Genomic DNA, 6,168 nt, shown 5'->3' on the forward strand with positions numbered 1-6,168 from the left:
CCCTGCCTACTAGCTTCGTGTGTCGCCTGTACCACTACACTAATCCGACTACTATTAATATTATCTACTACACTACTACTACTACTACTACTACACTACTACTACTACCTGCCTCGCGCGAGAGAGTCGAGACCCCCGGGCACGTTGTTCTCGGGGTGCTCCCAAGAATCGTGTCGAAGGAAACGGACGATCTTTCGCCTGGTTTCACATTGGAACGTTAATTCTACGTATTTCTTTATTTCCTTTTTTCCTTTTGTTTTCTTTTTCCTTTCTTTTTCTCTTTCTCTAATATTCTTCAAAACGATCATAAACGATGTATCGGTATTAAGTAATCATCTAGATTACTTATCTATCATCGATATCCATTCCTCGTTCAATACGTTGAAAAGACTTTCTAATCCGATTAGGAACGACGTGCTGCTAATATAGAAACTCAACGAGTTTAGGTACATATGTAGGTATCTACGGAAGAACCCAAAGGAATCTTCTTCAAGATGAAACAGGCGTGCCTTTACAGGTTTTTAGATCGGTATACGAACGTCCACGAGAGCTGGTTTGACGTTAAGGCTGTGCCACGCTTCGTTGACCTGCCCTTTATAGGTCAGCGATTGCTGCCTTGATGTGAGCGAGAAATAAAGAGAAATAAAGATGAAGGTGAAGACTATACTGTTCGTTATAGTAATCTCTTTTTTATTAGAATATCCTTTATCGATACATTATATCTAATTTTACAGATTACACCTAGATATTCGGAGTAATGATATAATAGTAATGAATTATTAATGAAATTGGATAGCCAGTGAAGATATAAAAATGAAAATAATGATGTTATTAAGTCAGAGGTGAAGGAACTTGTCCGCTGAGTTACGAAGAAGTAGCGAATGGATTCTCTCTTTGAGAATCGACAGAAGCCAATTCGAGGTCTCGAGGTCAGGTCGTCTACGAAGGAAACTCCCTCCGTTCGTTCTCCTTTGCACCGTGACTGCGAAGGCGAAATCACGAATATTCTCGTTGCGCAACTTGAGCCAGCATATGCATACGTATAAACGTACATACATACATATATATACGTATATATGTATATATGTGTTATATATACGTATTGCGAAGAGAGAAATGTAGAGAGGGGACATTGGGGGAGATTATCTTCAAGAAAGGTACACCTCCTAGGTCGTGGAAAGAAAAGTCTCGAGGACAGGTCGCGTGGGAAAGGTCTAACTTCCTTTAACAGCAACATTTTTTCTTCTTCTTTTGTTGAAAAATTAGATAGGTAACTCTTTATCTCTTGACATTTTCTTATACTATCTTTTTTAATAATTATCCTGATAATTTAGCGTGAAAAGTTAGATATAATTTTAATTAGTAGATATCTTATCGTTTCATACGATTATTTTTAAAAATCTAGCATATAATTGGACATTTTTCTTTTTAGGATGAAGAAAAGGATAATACATATTTTTATAAACATTTTCTAGTTTCTAAACGTTCAGAGTTAATCAACATCGTAGAATTCTTTCGTAGACAAATGTTGAAGAGTCGTAGAAGAGGAATAAAAGAATTCTTGTGAATTCGAGAGAAGGAGAACTGCAAAATCATCCGTATTAGCATGCAAAAGACAGAGTCGAATTCTCTACCAAATATTTTCTTCTTTCTTTATCGAGGGTGTCGTCCTTCGAGTCCCGAAGGACAACTGGTCTCATCCAAAAATCTTTTTGTTACTTTGAACAGGTAATTCTACAGCAAGTATATAACGTTTTGTATAGATATTGTCAGACATTTAGATATTTACTTATTTATCCTAGAACGATGATGAAAATCCTTGCTAATGCAAAGGATCATTGTTACCGAAACTCTTTTTCCTTGGCAACGAACCAAAATGAAGAAGTCGAGTGGGTCAGTGGGTCGACGTCACGTTAATTACGAGGAATTCAACTCGCCTCTCGAATCTCCCCACGCTTCACCATCGTCACCACCATCACCATCAGCACCAATACCACCACACCCTTTACTGGCCTTCTCATTACCTTTTCCGTCGTGCGGAATACTTGGGATTCGCGGAAGATACCGACGGAACCATGACAGAATCGTGAGACATCTTTGAAGCGTGACACTAAACTTTTAACACTGGTACTTTTCGTCTGTCAGAATGAAATTAACTTCCGGTATACCGTTATTAAGCTATACCGTTCATTGTTGTTAACGATGGATCTTTTATCTTTCTCTCTTGTTCTATCAAATAAGAAAATGAGGAGATAGCGTTTCTTTTGATTGCTTCAGTCACGCTAGGTTGACGATGAAGATGAAAGATTTTTTTTCTGTTTTTTTTTTGGCTGTTCATTCTTTTTCGATCATCATGGTTAGTGTTTTCAAACTGTATATTCTAGGTAAGATATATATATATATATATATATATATATATATATATATATTGATCAATTGGAAATTGGTTGCATTTCTTGTTGTTTTTTTCTTTATATACATTTCTTCTTATAATGAAAAAAAAAATCAATTTGCAATTGATTATATTACACATTAATAGATTTATAATATATTTAAATAATCAATTTGTATTTATATTTACACATACATATATTTCTAAATTTTAGTGGATTAAAGGGAAGAAATTAAGAAGAAAGGATTCACACAGACTATTCTATTTATAGTTAGAGCTATCGTAGAAAACCGGTCTTAAAGTGGAAATTGTGATATTAGGTAATAAAGTCTCCTCTATCCAGCGGACGACACGAAATTATCCCCTTAGACTTCCGGCGCAGTACAAGTAGTACCGTTCCTAAGGTATTCCAGACGATCTTGTAAAATGTTCGCAGGAATTCACTAGACTATCTCGTATGTACGTACGAGTCACGCGACCGCGATAAAGATTAAATTGTGGAAACTTTTAGTTGGGAATTTCAAGAGAACGTTCCCATCCTGCCACGTCACCACCACTGTAAGTACCTACTTACTTATTTCCTCTTCTTTTTTCTTTTTCACTGTGAAATCGGTATTTCTTTTTTTTTTTTTTTCACATGATAGATTTTTCTTAGCGTATTTCGAACTTTGGACGATTAAAGTTAAACTTACTTTTAGAAGAATATTTCTCAACATTTTCTTGTGTACGATTGTTATTTTAATACGTTTGTAATACTTTTTGTAAGTACTCTTTTATGTACTGTAAATGTAAGATTTGTTTGACAGTCAATACTCAACTCTTCCTTGAACAGTTTCTTGAAATTTAGTTAGGAATTTGTTAAGTACTATTCTCTCTTGACGTGACCTTGCTCTTTGTCCACGTTCCAAGAAGCTTCGATAATTTTCAATCCAGGTATTGGAATCTTAGGTAGAGAGACTCGGGTTAAAGAATTTGAAAAAAAAAGAAAAAAAAAAAAAGAATTGCATAGACTACTCCGTGATTCTTAGGTGCGAGAAGAGAAAAAGCATTGGCAGCTTTCTAAGAATGCTTTCCGTGGTGATTCGAAAGTTTTATGTAAATAACAGAGGCGAGGTCCTCGACGTCGAGACGTAAAACAGTGTACTTAAGAGGCGTCTTGACATTTTAAATAAAAACTTTCTTATAATTATCAGTTCTTGTTTCCATTGAAATGATTTCTGTGACTTTTAATTATTCAGAAGAGAGAAAGTGATTTGTCTTTGAAAGTCTCTATTTATTAACATATTTATTATATCTATATTCTATATTAAATATCATATGCAATATTAAACGTATAAATGATTATTTTAATTTAAAAAATGTATAAATGAATAGTTAACAATTGTCGATATTTAATGGATGATAATAATGAATATATATATATATAGTAATTATAATAATAAATATTTATAATCAATAACTTGAATAAAGATATTGCGATTGTTTGATAATTCATTAATGTTTCAGAGATATTGTAATGATCATCCAACACATATAAAAAAATCATAAAAGGTGCATTGTCCTATGATGCATGCAAGCATTGAAATTTCCAGCTCGTAGAATAACGGGAGACACAAACGCATGGCGAAGCAATGATCTCTGGTATTCGCTTTGCTGGCAAATGCGTCGTTCACTTTTACTAACGCGGTCAAGCTAAATGCTTCTACGATTATTTTGTAACAGGTGCCTTATTACTCACATTTATAAAAAAAAATTACCTATTTGTAAAATAACAATTTTATCTGCCAACAACGATTTCTTTTCCAGCTGTAAAACCCAGTGAAAGGAGAATCTTAAAGAATATAGCAACGTATAGCAACATTTATGATCATGAAAATATTTATTGCAATTTTCAAATTGTCCAAAAAGTTGTTGAATTTTCAAAACGAATTCGGATACTTGGCTGATTCATTCTCTTGAATATGTTTACATTTAAAGAACAGTTGATCGCACACGTTCGTAGTTTAAATTCCAAGGAGAAGAAATGAGAGAGGGGAGGAAGAAAAAGCAAGAAAAATTCTTTCCCGTACACAGATTGAGAGCATGGCAGTTCACTTCCGACACGTAGTGAGTAGTATCCGCTTTTCCGTCACGTAGTTTCTGCCTTTAGATAGTCACGAGGTCAGGACTTGTAGTGACTTGTCGTGATTATTGATGGCAACCTGCGAGCATTGACCATCGATCAGGCTAACTATCAATCATTAAAACGACTTTAAAATATTTTTTAAACTGAACAAAAAAGATATTTTAAGTACATATGTCTGTATCCACCAACCCACACACATATTTACAGAGAGAGAGAGAGAGAGAGAAATCAGATTTCTAACAGTATTTATTTTTAGGTATATAGCTATATAGCATGCGTTGGACGCATTCAAGGTCGACCAAGAGAACTGGAGCATGTTACGAGGACTTCTGATAAGCGCTGCAAACTTGCCATAATTATTCGAGGCCGTTTTTTTACTTGCTTGTTGAAAAGAAAGCTTGTTTTAATCGTATATGAACATAAAGATAATTTGACGAGATTATTAATAATTGTTTCTTTCTTTCTTTCTTTCTTTCTTTTTTCTTTTTTTTTTTTTTTATTTCTTGAGATTTTAGAAATGCTCATAACTCATCGAAATTTGTAAATCAATGGAGTATCTAGTTATTTATATTGTTTATTGTTTCTAGGCTATTATTTCGAGTAATTTCACGCAGTTTAAAGAGCCACGGTCATGGGAAATAGCAACGATTATCTTATCGATCGATCGTGATCAGAAAGAACGATGAATCCTCTCGACTTCTTTTTTTCCAGCTCTTACGGTTTCACGATTGTGATTCAACGATGTAACAAATCGACGGAAGTAGCATTAATTGGTATAGTCTTTTTTAAAATAGTTACTTTACGTATTTTAATGATACATATTTTTTCTATATTACTTATCATATACACGTTTAATTTCCTTTTTAGACTTTAGAAGATATCTTTCAAACGAGATTCGTCAGTCTTGCTATTTAATCAGAAAGTGTATACGTATAAAAAGACCCCGTGAGCTTTGTCAGAGCCCCTATAACGAGTTGCTATAGGTTTCAACATTTTCAACAAACATTCCATGATAATATTTTTATCAACAAGATTATTTGGTCTATTTTAATATAGAAAGCTTGGATGATTAATTTGAAAAAAAAAAAGAAAGAAAAAAGGATTTTATCTCTATGGTATTCGTATTAAAAAGATAAGTAGTATCTTTTTTTTTTTATGGAAAGTTTGGATCATCAATTAAAAATTTTTATGTATAATTTATTGACTGAACTTGAATAATGTCCGATTTCTTGTTTGTTTCATTTCTCTTGTCTATGTTTTTGTGTGTATTTAGCTAGCAATAGATAAAGTCATCTACCAATCTGTTTGCCAAGAGAGAATGTAATTACAACGGTAATCGAATTGCTGAATTTCATTAAGAGCCTCTTACACACCGTGCGAATTACATTACATTACTTACTCGTTGCTAACCGAGGAATTCTATAGAGGTTCTTGGTACCGTTTTCATACGTCACCGTAACGGTCACCCGGTATGCAGACGTTCTCCAAGAGTGTGCGTAACGTTCCAAGCGATTGCAAACTTCGTCAAGAGGAAAAACGAGAGAGAACGACGACGATTCGATCGTGTCGGTTTCGGTCTTCTGATTTTTACGAAATTCAACTGCATCTTGAGATATTACATCTTTGCTTTACATCGTGTTACGCGATGAAG

General features: G+C 34.0%; 1 long non-coding RNA gene across 3 annotated transcripts; it reads left to right on the plus strand.

Annotated features, from left to right (window-relative positions):
* The first annotated feature begins 23 nt into the window (after positions 1 to 23).
* On the plus strand, positions 24 to 4,996 carry LOC122633905. 3 transcript variants are annotated; one of them, XR_006328225.1, is made up of 9 exons: positions 24 to 654; positions 735 to 1,270; positions 1,433 to 1,728; positions 1,803 to 2,384; positions 2,607 to 2,796; positions 2,904 to 2,950; positions 3,899 to 4,114; positions 4,199 to 4,498; positions 4,774 to 4,996. It is a non-coding gene; the product is annotated as an uncharacterized LOC122633905 (long non-coding RNA). The 3 variants fall into 3 exon arrangements; XR_006328226.1 differs by having other exon boundaries at positions 1,803 to 2,127; positions 2,242 to 2,384; positions 2,607 to 2,950; XR_006328224.1 differs by having other exon boundaries at positions 2,607 to 2,950.
* Positions 4,997 to 6,168: the final 1,172 nt, after the last annotated feature.

Source organism: Vespula pensylvanica, chromosome 13 (assembly GCF_014466175.1).
Source record: "Vespula pensylvanica isolate Volc-1 chromosome 13, ASM1446617v1, whole genome shotgun sequence".
Lineage (NCBI taxonomy): Eukaryota > Metazoa > Arthropoda > Insecta > Hymenoptera > Vespidae > Vespula > Vespula pensylvanica.